General features: G+C 40.2%; 1 non-coding gene across 1 annotated transcript; it reads right to left on the bottom strand.

Moving 5' to 3' along the window:
• Positions 1-1,326: 1,326 nt before the first annotated feature.
• Positions 1,327-1,433, bottom strand: LOC118907840 (U6 spliceosomal RNA). The gene has a single exon (XR_005022991.2). It is a non-coding gene; the product is annotated as a U6 spliceosomal RNA (small nuclear RNA).
• Between the last annotated feature and the right edge of the window lie 11,759 nt (positions 1,434-13,192).

Genomic DNA, 13,192 nt, shown 5'->3' with positions numbered 1-13,192 from the left:
GACTTTCTCTGAAGCCCCAGTGAATGGAAGGACAGGGCTGTGCTGTGCTTCCTGCTCGCCTGAGGATTGGCTTAGCATCTGAAGGACTACCCTAGAGTTTTGGGGGCCTAGGATTCATTCAGGCCCATGGAGGCAGCTCCACAGAGGTGTCTGGGACAGGGACAAGTGCCTCACTGTTGTCATTTTTCTTTTTTTTTTTTTGAAGTAAAATCTGAATAACATAAACTATTTTAAAGTATAGAGTTCAGTGACAGTACACTCACAATGTTGTGCAGCCATTACCTCTGTCTAGTCCCCCCATTTTCATCACCTCCAAAGGAAAGCTCTTTGAAGCAGTCACTCTCCATGTCCCACTTCTCTCAACCCCTGGCAAATACTACTTTGCTCTCTGTCTCTATGGATATACCTATTCTCTATGTAAATGGAAGCATACCCTTTGTGAACTTTTGCATCTGGCTTCTTCCACTTAGCATAAATTCATCCACATTATAGAATGTAGCATGTGGCATTGTAATATTATGGCTGAATTCCATTCCATTCCACTGTATAGCTATATCACATTTTGTTTATCCACTGATGGTCATATGGGTTGTTTCCACCTCTTGGCTATTGCGAATAGTGCTATAATGAACATTTGTGTACATGCAATTGTTCAAGTGCCTTTTTCAGTTCTTCCGGGTATAGACCTAGGATGTTGGATCATACAGTCATTCTAAATTTAGCTTTTTGAGGAACCATCAAACCATTTTCCACAGTGGCTGTAACATTTTACATTACCATCAGCAATTTTTGAGGATTCCAATTTCTCTGTATCCTTGGCAACACTTATTTTCTGTTTATGTATTTTTTTCTGATTGTAGCCTTCCTTGTGGGTGTGAAATGGTATTTTTTTGTAGTTTTGACTTGTATTTTCCTGATGACTAATGATGTTGAACATCTTTTCATGTGCTTGTTGGTCATTTATGTATCTTCTTTGGAGAAACATCTATTCTAGTCCTTTGCCATTTTTTAATTTGGTTTTGTGTCTTGTGTAACTGAGTTCTAAAGAGTTCTTTATACACTCTGGGATACAAGTCCCTCATCAGATACATGATTTGCAAATACCTTCTCCCATTGTGTAGGTTGTATTTTCACTTTCTTGGTTGTCCTTTGATACACCAAAGATTTTAATTTTTATGAAGTCCAGTTTGTTTTTTCTTTGTAGCTTGTACTTTTATGCCATTTCTAAGAATCTGTTGCCAAATCTGAGGTCAGGAAGATTTGCTTCTGTTTCCTTCTAAGCATTTTGTAGTTTTAGCTTCTAAACTTAGGTCTTTGACCCATATTTGGTTGATTTTTTTTTTCACGAATTTGTGTGTCATCCTTGCACAGGGACCATGCTAATCTTCTCTGTATCATTCCAATTTTAGTATATGTGCTGCCGAAGCAAGCACCATATTTGGTTGACTTTTATATATGCTGTAAAATAGAGGTCCAACTTCATTCTTTTGCTCCTGAATATCCAGTTGTCCTAGCACCATTTATTGAAAGAATATTCTTCCCCCCATTTTATTGTCTTGGAACCCTTGTCAATTAGCCATAGTTGTACAGGTTCATTTCTGGACTTTCAATTCCATTCCATTGATCTACTTGTCTTATAACCTTTAATTGCTGTGGATAAGAATGGGTCAGAATGGGCTGCAGTCCACCTTGCATAGAATCATGGTAACAGGTCAATACATTGTGGCCATAGGTCAGATACATAGCTCTTGGAAAATTTGATAGAGCTGTTAATACTAAACATAAATACTGCAAGCACTTACTCTAAAACAATCTAGGGACCTTTAAGAACTTGAAATAAACACATAAATAGAGACAACCTGAGCAGCCTTACTTGGCAAACCTGTTCTAGAAGCAATGGTTCTTTATTTTGGTGGAAGAACTTGTTCTACAAATGCAATAAATATCTTAAGGAAGAGAAGATCTGTCAAGGAAACGGCAAACAATTCAGAACATGGTGCTCTGGTAGGCTAAAATCAGGAAGAAATTATGATGCAATTGCTTGAAGCTATTTTAAACCATCCCCCTGTTTTCAGTCTGGTAACATAGCAATTTGCATTTCTCTCTCTTTAGACAAAATGGTCAGACTTTCTATTAGTAAATTTAGTTTAAAAATTCAATCAAATGGTCTAAATAGTTTATTATTTACTATTTAAACTTTAAATTAATAATTTACTATTAATTATATTTTGATTTTATGATTATGTATGCTTATACTATTTATATAATTATATAATATGTATATGTATTATTTATACATTTTTGTTCATTATAATTTTACTTAATACATTATTTGAAAATAATTCAACAAGTTATTAAGTGTTTACTTTGTATACTGTGGTAGATGAGGACATCTTTTCACTCATTCAACATTGTCTGAGCGCGCACACACTCTGGGCCCTAGAGTAGGACAGGACCAGGCCCTGCCTTCCTGAAGCTCTGGATCCTGTCAATCCTGTGAAGGGCAATGTAGCAGAGGTCACAAAATGTTGCCAGGACTCCACCTTCCCTGACTGCTGGCTCTGTCCTAAGTCCTGGGGCTCTGAGTTCACCAGCTAGTCAAGTCCACATCCCCCTGGGCCTCTCAGGTCAGTCAAGGCATACAGTTTTTCATGCGGAGTTTTACTAGGATGTTAAGGGAAATCCCAAAAGAACAAGAACAAAGAGGAAAACACCAAAGCAGTCAACTGTAGTGAACATGGACCATTTATCCCTGGGGAACAAGAGTTTTTGTTTCAGCCTCACCAAGAGAAGCTTTCCTCTCTCCAGTTTTCCACACACCATCCCTGATGCTCCTAGCACGCGCCTTCTATAGGCTACCAGACTCTTAGAAGGCTCTCCGCAAGAGGGATGGGGCCTTTTATGGGACCTAGTATGTTGTTCTAGTTAGATTTCAGAACCTTCAGACTATCTCCAGGGATAATTAGGAATAAACTTCCCTCCAGTTCTAGGCTCACACCTAACCTTTGTGGGGTGTTGGGCAGGGACACAAAGGGAGGCCCACATGCCATGTGTCTAAATATTTAGAAGTTATAAACCCATCTAATTAACTGTTAAATGACATGTTACAGCCTTCTTCCTTGACAAACAAAACTTCATACTGATGTGGAAAGCAGGTTCCAATTCACAATTCCCTACTGCTGCCTGTGGCCTGCCCTTACCTCTCTTCTCATCTGACTCCGTGTAGGACTTTTCATATACGTGTCTGGATACTCCAGCTAACATGTCCCAAGTTCTACATTATTTCTTATAACTGCATATGAATCTGTAAAGATCTCAATAAAATTTAAAGTAAAAAAAAAGGAGAAGGGAAGAATTAAGAGGGAGAGAGACAGAGAGGGAGTCTGTGTGTGTGTACAGTAAGGCCCACAGATCCAAACTGGAGATGCCCCGTGCTGGGCTGTCTGCTTTCGAGGACCTGTGGCTGCCTTTGGCTTGCCCCTCCTCCAGAACTAGGAGCCCACAGGCTGAGAGGTCTTGCCCCCACTCAGTGCCCCCACTTCCAAACCATGCTCCTGTAGCCAAGGCTTTGGAGTTCCCTGCTGAGACAGCCTCCAGGCCCGGCTGGAGCCTGCACAGGCCTTTCCCTTTTCCAGGCTCCAGAGTGGATCTCACCACACCGGCGATGTGTGCACCCTGAGGAACAGGGACAGGCCAAAGGGCGGCTGTGTTTGTAGAGAGTATGAACAGACCTTGACTTGGAAAATGAAGACTTAGACCCGCGTGGGAGTGACTGGGCGGGGAAGGAGGGCAGGCACATTGTTTTTCCTCCTTTCAGCCCTAAAACTCTGGAAAGGTGAGCGTGAGGCAGAGCCAGTCCCTGACACCCTTCCTGAACTTCAGGGAGTGGGGCGTAGTTCATAAAACACACTAAAGGCAGAGATCAGCTGTTTTGCTCCAATCGCTGCAAGCAGCTGTGACAGCAAACCAAAAAACATCAGGCATCCACCCAAGGATTAGAACAGGTAGGCTTCATTATTTCGCCCTTCACATTCTGAGTTGACTGTACTTCTCTGGAAAGAAGGGCCATTGATTTTTGGCACCCAACGCGCAACAGTTCAAAGTACGGTAACATTTGCTAGGCCCTCCTGGCCCTGCCAGGATATCTGACCAGAAGGCCCGCAGGAGAGAGAAGCTGTTTCCTGTGTCAAGGGCTGTCAGACACGAGGGCTTCCCTGTGTGGCTAACAACCCAGCCCCAGTCTCTGGGGATAAAGTGAACCTAAGACCTGGCTGTTACTGCACAGGAGGAAATGGGACATAGGGGTGAGCTGATTTCAGAGTCCAGTTTGGAAGAAATTTCTGGATGTGTAATATTAGTAACAGAATCATCTGTCAGTTCCCAAGTGCTGAATGTTTTAGAGTTTGGAGCATTTCTTTTTCTACTGCAGCCTAATTTATATTTCACAGAGGACTGTTGGAATTACCATCTTAGGTATTTATGCCCTGCCTACTTCCCCTCCCCAAGGGATTTGAAGCAGCTAATCTCCCTTTAAGGTTAATACGTGTGGGTCCTAAAACTCTTCAAAATGCATTTGGTTTTAGATAAGCCAGCCAAAATTTCTCTAGGGAAATTGCCAGAGAAAATAACTGAGACGGGAGAGCCATAGTTAAGTCAGAGGATACGTGCGTCCAAGGGTACTGGGAAAACGTTTCTGCTGGTGGCTGTACTGGGGAAAGGGCATAACGCTTCAAAAAATAATTTCTGGGGATGGTTCTGGAGAACAGGCCTGACACACGGAGGTGCTCAATAAGTATCTGTTGAATAGAGCATTGTCTCCCAGTGAGCATTCCGTAGCCCCATGAAGGAGAAGGGGATGGCTGATGCCCACTGTCACTAACATCATTGACTACATGTGTCATGTTGGAAATCACCAGGTCCAGCCCCGTTACACACTTTTTGCTCTGGACAGTTCCATGAGCAAATCCAGGGCAGGGAAGAGAACTCATTTGTATTTATGTCTTTAGAACAAGGCATCACACTTGGCATCTGGCAGGCACTAAATAAATATTGAGCAGAATTTGCAAGCATGCTTTTTATAGCTTCCTCCAAGTCATCTATTAGAATGTTGAAAAGTAAAAGATCAAGGACAGGACTATTGATCCTCCAGGTGCTTGGCTGACAATAATTTATTAATCCATACTGGAGGGATGTTAAGTCTAAAAAAGAAACTGTGCAGGGACATGACAGTTTTGTACAAACACTAGAAAGTTTGTCCCAGGCTCAAGCTGGGAACCAATGAGTAGAAAATAGAGAAAGGTAGAGTTCTCACAACAGTGTCACAAGTGAGGGCTTGGGGAAAAGAGCATTCTCATTACTGCTGGAAGAAGAGTAAATGTATAATTTTTCTTGGACAGAATTTGTTAATATGTATGAAAAGTCTTAAATATGTACAGAACCTTTAACCCAGGAATTTTACTTCTACATTTTGGTCACTGAAGTTTAATCAGATTCATAAAGATTTATGTACAGGGATACTCAACACAGTATTGGTTATAAAAATGAAACATTTAGAACAACATCATAAATGTACAACAAGGGCTTGAATAAATCATGATACACTCATCGAATGGAACATTATACAGCTATTTAAATGGTGATGTAGAGTTATACATCACATATATTGAATGAAAATATGTACTATTTGGTTAAGGGGAGAAAAGGAGGATACAAATGATACCATTTTAATTTAATAGAAATAAATATGTATACAGATAGAGACAGAGATAAAGATAGAGACAGGGATAGAAATCCTTAAGGAATGTGTATCAAATAAATGGTTATCTCTCTGGGTAGCAGGAATATAATTAATTTAACATTTTGTTTTTATCTGTTATTTCTAGATGATTAACCATGAATATGTGATACTGTACTATTAATAATAATGAAAGTTAAGACTGATGAAAATGTGCTCTGGCTGTTTACTAAATTGGTGAGTTTTCTGTAACCCCAAGAGCTCAGCTGGAGGTTAAATGGTTTCATGGCTGGATGTTTTGGGAGGAAACTGGAATAGAAGAAGCTAAAGCCTCTTACGACTGCAGACATTCTGATTAATGGAGGAGGAGGGTGACACTGGAAACTGTGTGTAAGTTCTTTGTACAGTGTCAGACAACATGGTTTGTCAGAATAATATTTTAAATTTTTTTGCAAGGTTTTTTAGTTTTTGGTAATAAGAATGGCTTTAAAAATCAGAAGTTATGTATTCTTAATATTTTTCTATGCCTATAACATGTTTTCCTTTTTTTTTTTTTAACATGTTTTCTTTCTATGACTTCTTAATGAGCAACAACGTAAGAACTGGAATATTCTCATTTTGTTCCCTGCTTTGGCACAAAAGGCCCTGAAAAGAGAAATAATATTTACCTCTCATCCCACTGGGTACAACATAAGCTCCATGAGGCCAGGGATTTTATTTGTTTTGTTCCAAAGCCCAGAAGTGTGTCTGGAACACAGAAGGCAGTCATTAAATATTTGTGAATGAATAAATGAATGCTGGAAGTTAGATAAGCAACTTGGAAGAAAGCTGCTCTGCAAATAGATGCTTTTGAGGGACTCAAATTATTTTAAAAACATGAATTTGTAAAGAAAATTCCAAAACAAAAACTCATTCTTTTCCATGTAATTAATTTTTCAAGTAGTATTCTTCAAAAATCAGGTATGATCTTTACACAGGCATACATCAAAAAGTGAAATTACAGATTATGTTCTAGGTAACCGCTGTTCAATAGAACTTTCTGTAACAAGAGAAATATTCTGTATTTGCACTCTCCAATATGGTAATCACTAGCCTTATAAGGTATCAAGCACTTGAAATCGGGTTGGTTGAGAATAAGGAGCTGGATTTTTACAATTTTATTTAATTCTAATTAATATAAATTTAAATTTGAGTAGCCACATACAGTTGGTGGCTACTATATGGGACAGTGCAGTTCAAGTGTATGTGGCAAGGTAAATACCATGTGTTTACCAAGATAATGTGCACAATAGTGAAACCAATACTGCAGTCAAGAGTGAATCATGCACTGAGAGAATGGATGGAACTAAGCACAGGAAAACAGTATGCATGACAGTAGAGCATCTTGCATAGATTTAAAAATTTTCTTTACCATACAGCCTTCCTAATCTCTTGCAGTACTCCTACATTCCGGCCATTCCACAAATTTCTTTGTATCCAAAATAAAGTTTATAAAAGTTTCCAAATACAAATCAATGATCTTTGTGGTGCATGCTGTCAGCATGAGAATGAACAGTGCATTTTTGTAGAAAAAGGATTATTATTTTTATTCTAGAGTGCCCTCTGTATTAGTTGACTACATGCAATACTGCTTTGGTAATGTTAGTTATAAATAAATGTTTTTGTTTGCTTTCACTTCATGACCCCTGTGATGTTATCTCCAGAGCAGATACCAGCACTGAGGCACCAAGTGCCGGGAGCCATGCTACTCAAGCTGTGTAGCGAAGCTCAGGCTGGAAGAAGACCCCCATAAGGCAGGGGCCTTCGCAGCTGGCTCCCTCTATTACCCACCTTGATTTTGTTTTTCTCCATTATACTATTGGTTTTGTTTTTGCTTGCATTATTGCCAAGAGCTAAGCTAACCTTTGCTAAGCAATGTGGAAAGGATGAGAACATAAACTTTCCAAAAACTTTTCAGGACGGTGCTCCTGAAGAATAGAACACTCAGGGGCCAAATGGCGATCTTGGCATAAAGTACTGAAACCTGCTGTTAGTCAGTCAAACATGGACCACCCCATTTCCACTGAAAATGCCCCCCTTGTTTTGCTAGTGAAACTAGTAATGGAAAGTTTTATAGAAATAGAGTCATGAGAAAATATTGAATAGAATAACCCTGTTGACACTTAATTAATCATCTCATGTTTTCTTCCCTCTACTACTTCTATAGTTTGTTTTTCTTCTTTCCTAATTACGGCCCTTTACTAGAATTTGTGCCTCATATGTAAAATTACCAAGTACCATAATTTTCCAGGAAGTAAAGGTACCTCAAAACAAGTGCTGGGCATAGAAGCCATGGAGCACAAATCTGCAAAGAAGTAAAAAACTAACATTTTCAAAGAACATTACTTCTCTCTCACTTACCAACTTTACATTTCCCTGTATGGCTCCAGAAGATGGCTGGTTAGCCAGAGACGGGTAAGATTCCTCAAGGGAGGAACAACCTAAGACAGGCACAGTCGCAGGGGGGCCATCAGGTGAGAAATTGGGGATCAACAGAGGTGAGGCTTAGAACCTCACCCCCCCAGTTTTGAGAGAAATCTACACCTGTGGATGTTTTGTTGCCCTTGTTCAGCTTGGATTAAGACCTGGTCTGTAGGCACAAACCTGATCATCTACACCTGCCTTCTTACAGTTCTAAATCATGCTTTCTATCTATATCTTGCATTTACCTACCACATTAACATTTTATTAGATTCATATATAAAGTATAAAAATCAAATGAATAATCATACATTATATTTGATGTGATTGTTTATAGTTTAAGGTTTGTAGTTAAAACAGAAACGGTTTTTATGTTCTGAATGCCCCTGCATTGTTCACCATGTAAGAACTTGTTCAGTCCCTGCAGTAGTGGAGTCATGGAGACCTGTGTAGCATATGTCAGGGAGATTTTGGTATCTACACAGAAGAAAGAGAAATGTAGATAAGAAGGAGAAATTTAGTTTGCTGCCTACTGTGCCCTATAAAGGAGTATAAGGTGAAGATATGAGTTTATGATTTTAGATTGATTATAAATTTATTAAAGCCTCTAAGAATATTTTTGTGGGAAAGAATCCTAGCTAACTGTGGCACTAGATGACCTGTATTTCACCCTGAGCTGAAGGACTCCATAGTCGCTGCTACATACTGCATGCTCCTATGGTCACACACACTACTTAGAAACTGCATTGCATAGAATTGTAAAACACAATAGAGTCCATGTTGCTAGGAAAAGTTTCTGTCAAGGAACAGAAAAACAATCACCTGTCTAACGCTTGACCAACCATGAATAGATTAGAAAGTAAAAGAAAGAAAAAAGCTGGCCTATACTTATTAACCAACTGCCTATACTAATTAATCATCAGAAAAATAAAAAATAATCATATCCTTGTGCACAATGGTATAAATAAAGCTGTCATCGACACTTTGTCGAGAGACCACCTCCATCTGACTCCGTGTCCTGTCTCTCCACGCGCCGACTCCGTCTCATCCTTTTGGGCTTCACACCCCCCCGCTGGAGCTGGACTCCGGCAACCAAGGGAATGAGAACCAAAGCAACCACTCAGAAGAGCCACCCCACTGCCTTCCCCAGAAGCCTCGTGATACACTCATGGAAAGTGTTTTCCTTTAACCTAACAGAGTCTTTATCTTAATTCTTCATCTTATTGATGTATAACTGTCCTATGACCATTCTTAGTGATATAGATGTTACAGTAGGTCAAAGAACAGAAAGCACTTTAGGAGACAAGCAAAAATGGAGGAAAAATGCTGTAAAACAATACACTTTTTGCAGAATCGAAAAACTGTTGTTAGGTTTATTAGGAAGAGGTGTAATCAGAAAACAGCTTAGCTGTTTTCCCACCACTACCTTCAAACATGTATTACCTGCTTTCCTTTCTGGGAGACTGAAGCTGTGAAGGTCATTTTTTAGTTCTTCAGATGCTTTAGTTCAGTTTCCAAGCTGTCACGAATTCCTGTATTTCAGTTTTAATTTTTCCTTTCCAAACCTTCCCTGATATCACCAGAGTAGAGGTCTTCCAGTTTGGGTTGCAGATACTCTAACTCTAGGGTCAAGACTGAATGTTTGTCTCCCCAAAATCAGGGTGCTGAAATCCTAATCCCCACTGTGAGGTGTTAGGAGGTGGGGCCTTTAGGAGGTGACGAGATCACAAGGGCGGAGTCTCCTGAATGGGTTTCATTCTCTCTTAAGAAAGACCCAGAGAGGCGGAGATGGTGTCTACGAACCAAGAAGCCAGCTCTTGTGACTCCCAGTCTCTGAATCGTAAGAAATAACTATCGGTTGTTCGTAAGTCACCCAGGCTCTGGTACTTTGTTAGCGGCCTGAATGGACGAAGACACCTGGCTGAGGTATCTTCCTCCTTCCCTTTTCCAGACGAATGTTCCTGAAACAATGCTTTCCTCATTCACTCAGCAATAAATCCATGTGGAATAACGGCTAGAACGGCTTCTGACCCAGGAGCTATAATGGCTTCTGTTACTTATTGTAACAAGTCCCAGTTTGATCTCAGCAGTGTGATGTAAGAATAAATAAAAGGTTACCTTTCCTGGGAATCAAGAGTCCTGTGTACCACACGTTGACATGTGTCCTTGGGCAAGTCTCTCACCTCTGGGCCCAAGTTTCTCACTTCTAAAGTAGCAATGATGAGACTGGATAATATGTAAGTTCTCTTCCAGCTCAAAAATGTAATTGTTTTTGATTCAATCCCCTAATTTTTCAGGTCTTTTATAGTTTTATCCCATTCTCTCTATCAAAATTATCTGCCTCTCAACATGTAGATTTGGGACCTCACTTTGCTGCTTTTTCTCATTCTAGCTCAAAGTCTATCTCCTTGAGCCCTTCAACACACTCAGTTATTCCCTGCATGTAATCATCTCCATTCTCAATCTATAGCAAACACCTTCACAAGTGAGATCATATTTTATGATTCAAGCACATCGTCTTAGTCCATCTGAGCTACTATAACAAAAATATCATAGCCTGGGTAGCTTATAAGAAACTGAAATATATTTTTCATAGTTCAGGAGGCTGGGAAGTCCAAGACTGAGGTGTCTCACGAGAGCTACTTCCTGATTCATAGAAAGCTGTCTTTTCACTGTGTGCTCACATGGCATGAGGGGTGGGGGAGCTCTCTCGGTCTCTTTTATAAGGGTGCTAATCCCATTCATGAGGCCAAAGTTGCCTATTAAATCACCTACCAAAGCCTCCACCTCCTAATACCATTATATTGAGGCTTCCATATACGAATTTGAGGGGGACAGAAACATTCTGTCTATAGTACCTATGTTTTATAATTTCTAGGCCAGTTTCAATCATATAAGAGCTGTGTAATAAATTCTTGATGGTTGATCATTAACTGTATTATATGAAAGTTAGCATAACAGTCATTCATTTGATTATTCAGTAAATGTCTCTTGAGCACCTACTATGAGGCAGGCATTGCCCTGGGCATGAGGGGACGTCCATAAACAAGACGTATCTGGTCTCTTGGAGCACTCCTTCAGGGTTACTGTTCTTGTCCCTTTGGCACCAGTAATGTAGAGTGTTCCTAAATTGTGTAATATATTCATTCTATCCAGTCTGCAGTTGTTTTTAAGTTGTTGAAAACACATCTGAAACCTATTGAACAGCTGGATTGTCACATTTACTTTTGCATTCACTCTGTTGAATATGTTGTTTTAGTTTAAGCATGTGAAAAATAAAAACTGACCTCGTACAAAATATGCGTCACAAAAAGAGAGGAGGGTTTTTGTAGCCTTCTAATTGTGGATATTCTTCTTTGAAACCTCCTCAAAAGTAGACAAGTAGCAATTTCTTAAGTTAGGTTGCAGTGTGGAGTCCAAATCTCTATCAGTGAAATTTCCCTACTCCTTTGAATTAATCTATTGTTCTGGCTTACACTTTGAATGCATCTTTAATCCATACCCATGCATAATATTATAACATCACACAGCAACTGTCTGGAAGATGTTGGTTCACTGAGTTGTGAAGATCTTCCAAATGTTAACCCATTTCACTATATAATATCAAATTAATATCAGTGCTAATCTCATCTGAAAAGGCTTTAAGTATTGGGAAGCTGTCAAGCTTATAAAACCTGATACAAAATTTTTAGAAATCTAACTTTTGCTTAAAAGCACAAAAGAAACCAATACTGCTGCCTGCTTTTACTTGGTGTGGCAAGCTTACCTGGTTCATTGTCAAGAAAATGTCTGCTAAGCAGTCAAGTCTAAAGAACCATAGTTGCCACTTATTCTTTCAAGTAGAAAGAGCGTCCATGAAGAAAGCAGTTAGTTCAGCTCACAACTCAAGCAACTATACAAGGGCTTTGCCTTGAGACAACCACAGCGGTTGGACATGCAGCAGAAGGCCTTCACACACACCTTCTGTTTTGTAACAGAACATTGAAAAGATGTGCTGAAGGGCCAAGATTTAATACAATTAGTAGTTTATATTGCATGATCAGGAACATTCTTATGTAACACTGGTGGTGTATTTTTTTTAACCCATCATGGACAGCAGCAAAGAGTCCATGACTACTAGTGCACTGGTACCACTGCCATGACTGGTGCTGGAGCACCAGCAGGTTTATACCCCATTGCTTTTGCAGCATTGGTGTAAATGGTGACACAGCAAAAAAGGCAAATAACATTTTAGTATTATTATGGTAATAATTTTGACTTTGCAGACTGCCTTGGAGACCCCCAGGGTTCGTGTGATCACAGTTGAGAACCGTTCTTATGGGTTGAATTGTGTTCCCCTACAGTTCATATGTTGAAGCCTTAACCTAAGGACTTCAGAATGCGCCTGCATTTGGAGGTAGGGCCTTTAAAGAGGTGACTGAATTAAAACGAGGTCCTTAGGGTGGCCCTAATCCAGTCTGACTGGTGATCTGAACACACAGAGAGACACTAGGGGTGTATGTGCACAGAAGGATGGCCATGTGAAGAGGCAGCAAGTCAAGGCGAGAGGCCTCAGAGGAAACCAGGCACCTTATTCTTGGACTTTGCAATCTCCAAGACTGTGCCAAAATAAACATCTGTGTTTAAGCCCCTGCATCTGCTATTTTGTGACAGCTGCCCCAGCAGACTGACATGGTCTTTCTCATGCCACTCCTGTGTGTCAGATGGCTTCTGTAACAACTGCCCCCTGAAAACCACCCCCCTCATCCTGTGTCTGGCAGATCACTTCAATGCTGTGTACATGCGTTCATGTGCCTCGGATGGAGCCCACCGGCCCTCATTGGCATTCACCTTGCATAAATCCACATTTTCCAGGCAGCTCTTATCCAGGCATTTTTCCATGCACATCCCTGATTCTTCACTTGAGGATGAGATCTTTGAGTCTGCGGACCAACTCACTATCTTCTCCATAGCCTCAAGTGCCCTGCTCAGTGTGCAGTGTAGAACTATTGAAGGAGT

Source organism: Manis pentadactyla, chromosome 6 (genome assembly GCF_030020395.1).
Source record: "Manis pentadactyla isolate mManPen7 chromosome 6, mManPen7.hap1, whole genome shotgun sequence".
In the NCBI taxonomy this organism is placed as follows: domain Eukaryota; kingdom Metazoa; phylum Chordata; class Mammalia; order Pholidota; family Manidae; genus Manis; species Manis pentadactyla.
Note: the sequence above shows the minus strand (reverse complement) of the source record. Positions and strands in the feature narration are given on the sequence as shown.